Source organism: Pyrus communis, chromosome 3, assembly GCF_963583255.1.
Source record: "Pyrus communis chromosome 3, drPyrComm1.1, whole genome shotgun sequence".
In the NCBI taxonomy this organism is placed as follows: Eukaryota; Viridiplantae; Streptophyta; class Magnoliopsida; order Rosales; family Rosaceae; genus Pyrus; species Pyrus communis.
Genome location: NC_084805.1, coordinates 5,896,790 through 5,910,798, shown reverse-complemented (window position 1 = coordinate 5,910,798; position 14,009 = coordinate 5,896,790).

Here is a 14,009-nt window from a genome sequence, read left to right as displayed (position 1 = left end):
TGGTTGTGAGGCCTACACCCATTTCCTTCTTCCCTGTGTCATCTCCTCCCCCAATCTCTCGGACTCTCTCGAACCCTCAACTCCCTCTCATCTCTCCCTCATCTATCTCCTTGTTTCCTTCTCCCCATCTTTGTACTCCTATCCTCACTGAACACAGACACACATACACGCACAAACACCACAACGACAACTGGACCACCACCATCGTGGGTTACATTCTGGCGACCCCACCACCCTTGAGACCTCCCCATCGCAACCCAGATTGGCTGAGGTTCATCCTCCTCTCTCTTTCTCATTGTCCAAGTTTCTTAGGCAAATCCTCGCCGTTTCCAATGATGGTGAGCTTCGAAAACCATCCCAAACTTCCTCGATTATGTCTTAGGGCACGATGAGGATAGTTTTAGAAGTAGGAAATAACTCGAGGGAACCTTCCCCAGTTTTCCTGCGAGGGCCACGACATTTGCAAGCATTTTTCAGCCAATTCCGACCACCACTCGGCCTATTTTTAGTACAAATCTATTCCTCTCATTCCTAGCTTCATTTCCATAAGTAGAACATCATTTTTGGTAGAGAAATGAGCTTGAATAGAGCTCTCCAAGCATTGGCTTTCTTTTTCGAGAAAGTCGGCCGACCCACGGCCTGAAATCAGGTCGACCCGATCCCCAACCCAAAACTAGGTCCAAACCCGATTTGAAATCCGGCCTAAATCCATGACCTATTAACCTCAACTCAGCAACCTAGACCCAAACCAAAATCGGGCCCAATAACTAGGCCCAATTCAATAACTCGGCCCAACCCAATAACCCAAAGCCCAAATTCGACCCGGATCCAACCCAACCCGATCCCAATACCCAGCTTTCATGGTCGACGCATAGGTGCTCGTGAAGGGCTATCATGACCAACTCGTGGAGCACACACCTCAACCGGAGGTACTGTACTCCGTTGCCGTCCATGACAGCGTTGGTGACTTTTCTGGCAACCCATCTCGGCATGTGCGGTGGAGCGTGGCCTCCCGGACTGCCGCCTCGTGGCGGTTCGTGGCGACTCATGGGGGAACCCGAGGTTTATCCTTAGGTTTTTTGGATGTTCCAAATCCGAATCCGTTGTCCGTTTTCCCAAATTCTATCATTTTAGTAGAGTATTATAAAATGGTCTCGATTTGTGTTTAGGTGCGTCAGTGGGAAGTGACCTGTCCTCTCTCGTTTGGGCAGCTCCTCGGCAACAAAATATCTGTGAATGAACCATTTCTTGCATGTTTTTTTTATAAAATATTAGGCTTGCATTCAAGAAAAGCATGATTTCATGATTTTACATTTTATGCATTATTTATGACTTATCGAATTTACGTTTTACGAAAGGTTATGAATTATTAGATTTTCGTATATGAAATACTCCAGATTTATGAATATGATTTATTATGGATTTATGAGATGATGCTTTGAGCTTTTGAGCTCCAGATTTGATATGAGATTTTTGAGATACGTTTTCGATGCTTATTTAGTGGGTTATCATACAACACTTACACACAACCGAGTATGTAGATGTCTATGGCCACAGTACACAGTTGATGATATTTATGACATAATCCTAGCTTCACTAGCCCGGGGCTAGTGTCGGTGTGTTATGTGTGTGTGTGTGTGTGTGTGTGTGTGTGTGTGTGTGTGTGTGTGTGTGTGTGTGTGTGTGTGTGTGTGTGTGTGTGTGTGTGTGTGTGTATGTATATTTCTCTGGTGTAACCTAGAGTCGTACAACTTCACCTTTGGATGATGGACCCTATATTTCTTCTCTAGCATAACCTAGAGTCGTACAGCTTCACCTTCGGGTGATGGACCCACTATATATACATATATATATATGTTATATTCTCTTCTCTGGTGCAACCTAGAGTCGTACAGCTTTACCTTCGGGTGATGGACCATGATTTCTTCACTGGCGTAACCCAGTGTCGTACAGCTTCACCTTTGGATGATGGACCATGATTTCTTCACTGGTGTAACCCAGTGTCGTGCAGCTTCACCTTCGGGTGATGGTATACCTTCGGGCCACTATGATACTCCTAGTTGAGTACATCATTGATGTAATTTACGGATGTTGTACAAATTTTCCTTCGAGCCACTAGATTACCATTAATTATTGAGCATTATTTTACACGTACATGTTCTATGAATATTTTTCATGGCATGCTAGAGTTTTCAGAAAACCTACTATGTAGTACTATATATACGTTTTCAAAACAAAGGGTTATATGTTTAAAAGTTAGAATTAACGTATACGATCCTGGTGTCAGGGTGCTTTTGCATAGGTATCTTCGAGTCTTCTTTGTGTAGGACCCATTCCTTTGTTTGTACCTTTTTAATAATTCTTTCACATTATTCTTAATTAGTTGTATGCTCTGAACACGGTTCTGCATTGGTATATTTCTTTCTAATTACGTATTTTATTTGTATGCATGTTTAAAATGGCTTCATCACCCTTGGGTGTCGCCAGTACGTGCCTATCCTAATATTTGGAGATATCGAGATTGGGGCGTGTCACTCTCCCTCTCTTCGACAACAATGCCTCTAATTTTTCTTGGTAATTATCGAATCGCTTTTGTGTTTTCTTGGTATTTAGGATCTAAGATTTTTGGTTTTTGAAGAGCAGTTGCAGGTGAAGTATGAGGTACCCTTCTTTTTTTTGTTTAATTTCTATTTCATGCATGGTGGATTTCTCTTTGGTAATTATTGAATTGCTTCTATATTTGCTTGGTATTTAGGATTTATTTTTTATTTGGATTTACAAGAGCAGGGGCAAGAGGTTTTTTTTTTTTTTTTTTTCCTTCTTTTTTTTTTTTTTCTAATTTGCAATATATGAAAAGATTGTATGAATCTCATGTATGATTATTACCAAATGTCTATATCTTTCGTTGAATAATATTGGTGATTACGGTTTCATGCCTTTTACCATCACAGCTGCTGAAGAACTTGGACTCCCTTTCGCAGTGTTGTTTACTAGACCTTGGAATGTTTGGATTTTTATCTGGTTTCTTGTTCAACCAACTATTTGGTGAATTTGTATTCCTACTAAAGATATGAGTGTTGGGTATGAAATAAATATGCAAGTTTTTGCATAAGTAAAATACATTTTGCTTCCCTCTCACAGAAATGAACGACCATAACTTTGCCTTCCCGTTCGCAGCTTTGTCCGGTGGCTTCCTCCATTGACCTGTATACCTACATCTCTCTTCATTTGAATGTTAGGTGAGTACATCACTGACGGCATGTTGCAACTAAGGTATATCATTGAAAAGTTTTTGCAACAATTTAGAAATTTAGCAAAGAAAAATGATTGCACTCCTCTTTTGTTTTGTTGTACTGATCCAATTTTTTTTAGGCTTTTAATTGAATAAATAAACCGAGAATCAAGGGATGGAAATATGAGAAGTGGATAATTACTTCGAAGAAATGCAATCAAGATTGAAAATAAATCCCATGAAAGCATCGATTTAGTTGCTCAGAACACCAAACAGAGCCTTGTATTTTCATTTTCTGTAGTTTTTTCCCTTAGAAAACATAAAAAATCTCTCTTCAAAACTTCAAATGTACATAAAAACTAAAAACTTCATATATCTCACACACCTCAAATCTCTCAAATTAGTTATGTAAAAACATTAGTACTAAAGCTATGTATTAGTCTAACAAATCTGGTTCGCATGATATAATGATACTATGAATCACAGATATGACGAGATCAAAAGGTAATGATTTTTACACTTCCGTCTTCTATATTATTCAATCGCTTGATTCTCCTATAATTTATTCAATCCAAAGGGCTAATTCAATAAGATATTGTATTAATGTATGATTTATTTTATTCTCTTAATTGAAGGAATTTTTATTAGGTGAGCTCAAATCAAAGAAAGTTTCTTTGGTCTTTTTATTGGTCTTTTTTTTTTTTTTTTTTTCTTTGTGAATAATATTAGTAAGACCTTATTGGTATGCGAAATTCGATTATAGAGGCATGGTTGGTTAAAAGACAAAAGATTTGTCCCTTGCTTTATGATTCGCTTTTAGATTAGAAATGTTAGCCTCAATACCTTGGTATATGATCGAGTACAAGATTGGGAAATGGCATTTATAAAATCTGGTGTTTTAATAATTAACTTTTTCTTCGTTCTTTATCACAGCACTATGGATTCAAATTGGATTGGGTGCTTGGTGCTGTACTCTCCGTGGATATTTTGGAGGCATCGCGTGATTTATAGCATTTAGGTCGGCCTGGCTCACCAAGAACTTCGTTGAAATCCCTGAGATATCTGTTTCTTTTTGTACATTTCACATGTGTGGCTGTTTATTGAAATTTAATCTGCCAAGAACCGGAGATGGTTTCAGGTTTTAGGTTAAAATTGAATCATCAATGATTTTGAAAATATGGTATTTTTGCTGAAACCTATAACGATGGATGCATAGGTTATACATGCGGATTTTCACATTATCGTAGTTCTTTATTGATTTATGGAAGGTAGCTAGTCTTAACTCTTTGTCTATGTACCAATTTTTATTTTAGTGTTCAGGCAGAAATTACCAATTTTTTGTTTTAGTGTTCAGGCAGAAATTACAAAGGAGCATATTTGTTGGAGATTTGAGAAGGAAAACTTAGCACCATGGCACCACTGGAAGTGGTAATTCCTAATCAACTTTTCATTCTTTTTTCCACATACTTTCGTTCAAAGCAATACCATTTGAATGATGAAGTTTAGTTGGATGCTACCAAGTCGTTTCCGTTTCCATCCTTTTACGGCTTTCAATTTTAGTTTACCTATTGCATCATGCCTTCCAAACTTTTTATTCCTAGATTTTCATATCACACGGTAGTCATTGAATTCAAAACCTCAGCCTCTACCCCTATGCTTAAAAGACGAAGGGGTGCCTGGGAAAATAAATCTAATTTATTTCAAATTTTGAATCACAAACCAGGAAGAAAACTGACCTGAAACACCAAGATCATAGCCAAAGAGAGAGCCTCCTAGAGCTGCGATGCAAGCAAAGACTAAATACCCAGTAATCCTATACTCATACATGATGAGCCCTTGTAGATACTACTCCATCACCTCCAAATCCTCCTGTGTCGACTTAAGATGATCAGGGCGTAATCAGGATAGCCTCTCGCACCACTTACATTTACTTCGCCGCTGACATCTTTTTTGCATCAAATTTTCCGTTATCTAATCTTCAACTTACTTCTGTTATAATTATTTCAATCAATTCTTTAACATATATACTCTTTTTAGGGAATTGTTGCTACACTTATTGTACTTCAAAGAGCAGTAAACTGGATCAGAAAACAATTTTCTGGTGTAGTATTATTCAAAAGAGTAATGTCGCATATAAAGATTTATAAAATTTGTTTTGATTATGCCCTCCATCGTCATCAGGGAAATATTGCGAGTCTTTATTTGTACTTTAAAAAGGAAGCCAGAAAATTGTCTAGAGGTATAGTACTATATATCAATACCCTGGATACTCTACATCAACTATTCTGACATATATAATTACATATCCACAAGTGCAGATTTCCTGTGCTATTGTTCATTGCCTATTTAGGCAATTTCCTGCAACATTGAGTAAAATAAAATAAAATTTTGCTAAAGTTCTCTATGATTAAGTGTAAGCGTTCATATGTGTTTCATCCTTATATGCAATTTTTATTAGTGTCGTATCTTGAAAAGTTATCATCTCAATCAAATGGTATTTACCACTTTCCCTTTTAAATGAATTTTAAAATCAGCTCCAGTTCATGTTTGTTTAACAATGTGGTATCATTCATTATATAGTTTCACAAAGATCGTGCATAACTCTTGTTGAACTTGGTTTGGTTTTCTTTTGTTTACTGATAGAGTGAGAACAGATTGACCAAGTTTTGAATGATGAATGGAGCCAGATCATTGAGGTCTCTTTGTCAAGTTATATTTTCATTCTTTCTTTTTTGTTTTTTTTTCATTTTTGGTTTTTTTTTTTTTTTGGGGGCATTTGTAATCCTTTGTTCTTGACTCAAACATTGCTTATGAAGTGAATGAATTTGCATAATCTTAAATATAATTTTCAATCCCGTAGCAACGTGTGAGTAACTTACTAGTGACATTGAAAAGGAATCCTTGTTCTTATATAACGGATGTTCGACATATGCTTGTCCTATTGCAAGCAAGAACAATAAAGAATTTCAATTTAAATTCCAAGGTATCGATGAGATTTCTTCAGCTGCAATCAAGTTTTACTGTTATCAGGATTGCTAGGGTTCGATAAACCAGGGTTTACTACGAATGTAGTTTAACGGTTTGATTGATTCAATCATTACTTAAATGATGTTTCTTGCCATGGATTTTGTTAGCTCATCAGTAAACCCTTCAAACAAATTCAACAAAATCTAGGCCGTGTAGAGGATAAGGATAAGAACTGTCGAAGAACACAAAATGAGAAATGTGGGGATAAATAAAAAAGAGGTAAATTACACTTTTATACCTCAGGTTTTGGGTCTATTTCAATTCCTTACAACATCTTCAAAACATTTCACTTTCATACCTTAAGTACTATTTTATTTCAAAATAATACATCCGTTACATTTTCCATCCATTGATCCGTTAAATTGCTAACGTAGCTGCCACATATATGTTACGTGGCTGCCAAATGTCTGCCACGTGACAAATAAAATAATTTTTTTTAATTTAAAAAAAAAAAAAAAGTGAAACCCACATCTACAAGAAGAAGAGGGAGGAAGGGAGATGGGTCGGGGTGGGTAGGGGGACGGGAGGAGGGTTGCCAGGTGGGGGGAGGGGGACGGGAAGGGGGTCGCCAAGCCGGGGGGGGGGGGGGGGGGTGACGGGGGGTTTGGGAATTTGAAACCCATTTCTTCTTCTTCTTCTGGGTTGCTGGAGGGGGGGGGGGGGAGGGACAATTTTTTTTTTTTTTTGTGGGGTGGGGATGGACAATATTTTTTTTTTTCTTTTTCTTTATTCCTCCCTCTTCTTCTTGCAGAAATGGGTTTCAATTTTTTTTTTTTTTTTTTTTTGAGAAAATTTTTAAAAAATTATTTTATTTGCCACGTGGCAGATATTTGGCAGCCACATGGCATATATGTGGCAGCCACATGGCATATATGTGGCATCCACATGACATATATGTGGCAGCCACGTCAGCATTTAACAGATCAATGGATAAAAAATGTAACGGAGGTATTATTTTGAAATAAAATAGTACTTAAGGTATGAAAGTGAAATGTTTTGAAGATATTGTAAGGAATTGAAATATACCCCCAAACCTGAGATATGAAAGTGTAATTTACCCAAAAATCTACGATAGAGAAGGCGCTCCTGTATGTAGTCATTGAAGAAAAAACAGCAACCTAAAAGATCTAGGGATAACACTAAGCCTAATCTACACTCCTCCATCTACAATCATATATCCCTGAATGTATTAGGTCAAATCAAAATACCAGCGTAGGTTATTTATTCGTGATTGCACAGAAGAAATTGATTTGGATAAAAACACATAAGTAAAAATGACATCATTAATTCAAGTAGAATAAGCTCTTTGCTTAGCTTTTTCGCTTTTAACTGCAACCCAAAAATATAGTTTGCTTTCGGGATCTTGCGTGTTTTTGTATTCGTACTTTAGATTTGAAGTCTTAAGTCAAATATACCTCTGTGATGGTCTCTTGATGCACCTGATGTATCTGTTCTTCTTCTTCAATTTAGCATCCAGCACATAATATTAACCAAAATTTAGTATGTGCAAGGCATTGCCAATCTTCCATGATTATTGCTATGACCACCAGAAGGATGCATGTATGCTGAGTGTTGTCTCTTTTATTGAGATCACAGGCATTGACAAACATTTCTTTCAAGGGCGGAGTCATAAACTTTACCGCGCAGGCTGATTTTATTTTCGTTCACAAGTACTTTGTTTAAGAAGTTCTTAAGGTGGAGTAAACCAATTTTTAACTTGGTAAGTTGTACTTGCGGAGTTAAAAGTAATCAAGAAATTATGGAGGTGACACGTGGATTTTTGGGTGAAAAGGATAAAATTACCCTCGATGCACACCGGGATTCCCACGCGCATACAATAGACAATAACGACTCAATCAAGGAAGAATCAAAGGTGATCAAAATGAAATTTATTTAAAACCCTTTCATCATTCCTCATCAAATCCTCACTCAAAAGGTAACTCCCAATTTTCGTATTCAATTTGGGATTAATTTCCAAGTTAATTGCAAGATATTATTTCACATAATATCTTGCAATTCCACTCACAATTTGACCATATGTGGCCGGCTCCTATTCTCCAAATAAGGCTAGCCACTCCCCTATAAATAGGCATGTTTTCCCACTAAAATGCTAAGTCATTTCTCTCTCCACAAATTCCTAAACACTTTCTCTCTCAAATTCTAATTTTGGCATTGAAGATTCTTCGGCCAAAGCCCTCCCCCACACCCCCCCCCCCAAAAAAAAAATCATCATAGGCACGTGAGGTTTTTTGCCTTAATCTTAGGTGTTATTATTTTGCAGGTGCATTTTCGTCAAAGGAGAAGACAACGGAAATTTGCATCCACAAATTGGTGCTTTCATTGAGAGTCTTGATTCACATGCTCGAAGAAGACTTTCGCATTCAAAGTTTCTCATTTCTCGTTCATTTGTAGATTTTTCATACGTTCTTACTCCTAGAATTTTTTATAAAGTTCTTTGAATAAATGTAAAAGAAAAGTACAATGACTAGAAATTCGGAAATCACAACGAACGGAACTTCCTACGTTCAAGGATTCAGACCAAGTGATGGAGATCATGACATAACCCTACCACGACGATCCACAAGGCTCAATGTGGTGGCTAGTAGAGCGGCACCACCTGCACGGTACCACTATGGCAACCATCATGGCAGCCCTTGGTGAGCCCATGGCCCACAATGAGCAAGAAGTAGCAAGGCAACCACAAGCCCAAGTCCATGTCATTGTGCAACAACGAGCCCAGGCGCCAAAGGTAGCCTAAGCCGCTGCCCTAGCAGCACAGGCCCAAACCCTACACGCCTCCACTCAACGCACGGCCCAAGTTGTCCAAGTCCAATGCTTGCAAGCCCAAGGCAAGCGCAAGCTCATCTCGCTCCCAAGCTAAGCCCATACCCAGCGCCCACACTCGCCACACACAAGACAGCCTACGCACGTGGCCCAACCTACTCATGTAACCTTCCTAACAACCTCAACTGGTCCATGACCGGTTCAACCGTCTCGGTTTCATATTTCTAAACCGATGATTGAACCAGGTGTATTTTCACTCAATTTCTCTGCAGATTTGACATTTCCCAACTTAAATCTCCTACTCTGAGTCTATTACTAAAGCAAACGCATACCGTCCAAGCTTTTCCAAGCCAAATGATGAACAACACTTGTCTCAACAAGTCATAGAGTTGACAAGCGCCCTCACGCAGCAGACGACCCTGGGGAATCAGCTCTTGCAATGTGCCTCAAACAACGTGTCTTAAAGTATGACAAGAGTAGACAACGAACCTTTCCAACAGCGTCCCAGCAAACAGTTACTCGACCAGTTACAAACCAAGCGTTAGGGCAGTGTACACTCCCGACTATGCCCTATAGATAGCGTATACTCTCGTCTTAATGCGTGGAAGAGTGTGCACTATCAGTTAAGCCTGCGAACGAGCATACATTCATGGTTGGGGCCACATTCCGACAATCAACATGAGCAACCTTCCAGGTGAAGTGTTCATTCAGGCTAGGCTTGTAAGGAGTATCATACACCTCACATCAGAGTAGGTAGTACAACAGATAGAGAGAAGCAATCGCTCAATCCAGCTCAAGTTCAACCAGCAGCTTATGAGTAATTCGCTCGCCTGCTAGAAACGTACCACACACATCGCAACCGAGGCATAGAAGAGCCGAGCACGTAGAAGAACAGCCTAAACCAGCAAGTAACTACTAGGGCTAACCAAGAGCTCCGCTACCCAACAAGGGTAAATTCAGGAAGACATAGAGAGCCTCTTGACCAAGCAATTGTGCGATTTCCAACACAACGAGGTCATTGATGAGGCGTTACAACGGGACATGAACAACATAAGCAGGTCATCCTTCACTGATGAGATCGAGCAAGCAGAGCCTCCACGCAAGTTCAATATGCTACATTTCACATCCTTCAAAGGGGATGGAGACCCGGAGAGACACCTAAAGCACTACCGAAGCTCAATGATCCTTTATCGAAACAACAACGCTCTCATGTGCAAGATATTTACCATTACTTTACAAGGTAAGGCCCAAGATTGGTTCCACACCTTGCCGTCACAATCCATCCAGAGTTTTGATGAGTTTTCTTTGGTTTTCACCAAGGAGTATTCATCATATCGCTCAATCAAGAAGAAGTTCGACCACTTATTCAACGTGAAGAAGAACCAAAGGAGTCACACCATGGTTATGTAAAAAGGTTCAAAGCAGAGAAGACAAAGATAGTCGGATGCAATGACTCAATAGCTAGTGCAGCCTTCCAAAAATGACTCACAGCAGATCACCCGTTGTTCATAAAATTGATCATGAAATAAGATCTAACTCTAGCAAACTTTTTCGCTCTAGTAGAGAAGCATGTACTTTGGGATGAGGCTCGACGAGCAGACCAGGCACCCAAGCAACCTTGAAAAGAATCGACAATAGCTCAAAAGAAGGAGGACGGGAAGCAGTACAACAACAAAAGCGGGCAAGAGGCCAAGCGCAGGAACCGATCCCCGATTAAAGAATGCCTGATACCTGAAAACTACTATAAGTTCTCAATCCCGATCCACCAAATCATCTGCGACACCAAGAGCGAACCATGGTTCAAGCTGCTAAAATAATCAAAGAGAAATACTTCCGAGATGGACAACACCACGTATTGCGCATTCCATCGAGGTCTCAGTCACACAACTGACGACTGTTACACTTGGATGAACTACCTAGAGAAGCTGGTGAAAGAATGCAAGGTCGACAGATACTTAGACAAGCCAACTGCGCATCCTAGGAGAAATGCAGACACCGATGAAGAGCCACCAACCAAGAAAATTCGGATCAATGACATTTTCGCCAAATTCGAGCACTTGGAGGCTACCAATAACTCCAAGAAGAGAAAGATCTAGGAGGCTCTACTAGTCTCATAAGTACTGCAGTCAATACCTAACCTAGACCTATTGTTGGTTTCACTGAGCAGGATGCCGAAGACGTCGATTTTCCACATGACAACCCACTAGTAGTATCTGTCCAACTAGCGTACGCTAGAGTCGACAAAATGATAGTTGATAATGGAAGTGCAATCAACCTACTTCAGCTATCAGTAATTCAAAAGATAGGTCTGGAAAGCACAATCATACATCGAGCTGAGGTACTTACCAAATTCAACGGACACGCCTTGATTGCCATCAACAACATTACACTTGACATGAGAACATCGTTAGTTGTCTCAAAGTAGAAGTTCACGATATTAAGCGACCTATCTATCTACATTGGGATTCAAGGGCGACCTTGGCTGATAAAGCTGGACGTCGTAAACTTCTTCAAGTATCAAAAAAATCTGATTTTGAATCCCGGGAGGAAAAGTCGGAGAAATCAAGTCTAACCAGGCTATATCTTGACAATACACTATGCAGGTGCTGAATGAGTAAAAAAAGAAGACCTTTTACCCCTATAGAGGCTATTGAGGTCCAAAGGGACGACGAAGCTACCAAATAGTAATTAGAACAGACGGATCAAGAAGATGGTGTCCAAATCAATACACCAGCAGACAAGACGGGATGGAAACCCAAAATGGATGCCGAACACATCATTCTTGATCCTCAGCAACCGGAAAGGACTGCTATAATCGGCTTACGTCTAAGCCCGAAAAAAAAATTAAAAAAAAAAAAAAAAACTCACGACTTTCCTTAGGGAAAATCATGACGTCTTTGCGTGGTCACCTTCCGGCATGCCCGGCATCGACCCCAAGATAGCTTGCCATAAGCTACACGTCTACCCCGCTGCCAAACCGATAATCCAAAAGAGAAGACATTTTGCACCCGAACAAGTGGTGATCATAGAAGTGGAAATCGATAAGCTATTAGAGGCTGGATTCATTGAATATGTGGCCCATGAATGGCTAATGAAGAAAAAAAATGGAAAATGAAGGGTCTGCATAGACTACACCGACTTTAACAAAGCATGATCAAAAGATCCTTATCCAGTTCCCCGAATCGACCTATTAGTAAATTCAACTTTCGGGAACCAGCTACTCAATTTCTTAGACGCATACTCCAGCTACAACCATATAGCCATGCACGAGCCTGACAATGAGAAAACCATGTTCGTGATCGAGCGAGGCACCTACTGCTACAAGGTCATGCCTTTTGGCCTCAAGAACGAGGGAGCCACTTACCAACGACTGTTAAACATGATGTTCAAGAAGTAAATTGAAGTAACCATGAAGGTCTACATCGACGACATCATGGTGAAGGGCAAGCAGTGATTAGACCACATCGGTAACTTGGCAGAAACTTTTGACATCCTTAGAAAGTACAAGATGAAGCTCAATCCCACCAAATGCACATTCAGAGTATCTTCAAGAAGATTCTTAGGGTACCTAGTAACCCACAGATGAATCAAACCACATCCTAAGCAGATACGAGCAATCATAGAGATGAAGTCTCCAACTTCTTTGAAGGAGATCCAAAGCTTGACCCAACGAGCTAGCTAGCCTAAGCTTCGCCCTCGACCATCAACGTCCACGTGGACGCGCTAGCTAGCCTAGGCTCTGCTCTCAATCATCAACTAAAACGCTTTATTTCAGTGGAATATTTAGACAAGCAGAGCATAGAGAATGAGCCAGTAGTCGAGGTGTCACAACTTAGTATAACTCCAAACTGGCAAGATTCTATTATAAACTACTTGGTCAATGGCACACTCCCCATGTAAAGATTAGAGTTTAGAAAGCTCCAAACAAAGGTAGCACGTTACTATATATAGAACGACATTCTCGTCAGAAGATCCTACATTAGACCACATCTTTGCTACCTAACGCATTCCGACGACCTAAATGTTCTAAGCTCAATCCATAAAGACATTTGTGGAAATCACTTCGAAGGCTTATCATTGGCATAAAAGGCTATTAACGCAGACTATTACTGGCCTACTATGCATTATGACACCAAGGATTTATACAAAAGTGCAACTGCTGCCAACGCTGCAAGTCGGTACTGGTACTGCTTACCAGCGAACTACACCCGCAGATGAGTCATTGGTCGTTCATATAGTGGGTAATCAACCTGGTAGGGCCAATGTTACCCACTACTGGGGGCAAATGCATGATGATCATGGCAACTGACTACTTCACTAAATGGGTGGGGGCAGAGCGTATGACAACCACAACTCATATGGACATAGAGCGCTTTATATGAAGGAACATCATTTGCCAATTTGGCATCCCTCAATCCATCATCATAAACAGCATCCCGCAATTCGTAGGCAAAGATTTGGCAAAGTTCTTCAAGAAATATGGCATCAAGCTACACATGTCCACGCCAAGGTATCCCCAAGGTAATAAGCAAGCCGAAGCACCCAACAAGACAATTCTCAACTGCCTCAAGAAATCTTTCTCTAACAAGAAGGGAAAATGACCAGATGAACTTTTTGGATGTCTATGGGCATATCGTACAACCAAACAACGAGCAACTAGTGAACTCCTTTCTTTTTGGCATTTGGTTCAGAAGCGATCATTCATCCCAATGTCGTCATGCCAAGTATCAGCACTCTACTGCCAACCATAGAGCAGAACGGAAAAGAGACGGGCACAAACATAGATCTGGCAGAGAAGAAATGTGAGAAGGTCATCACTCGCATTGCAGCCTACCAGTAGTAGCTCATCTCCAACTACAACAAAAGGACCAAGATCCGGCAATTTTAGCCCGGAGATTAGTCCTAAGAAAAGCCTTCATCCATTGCCTACAGAAAAGGCTCCAAAAAGGTGGATCCTATTTAGGAA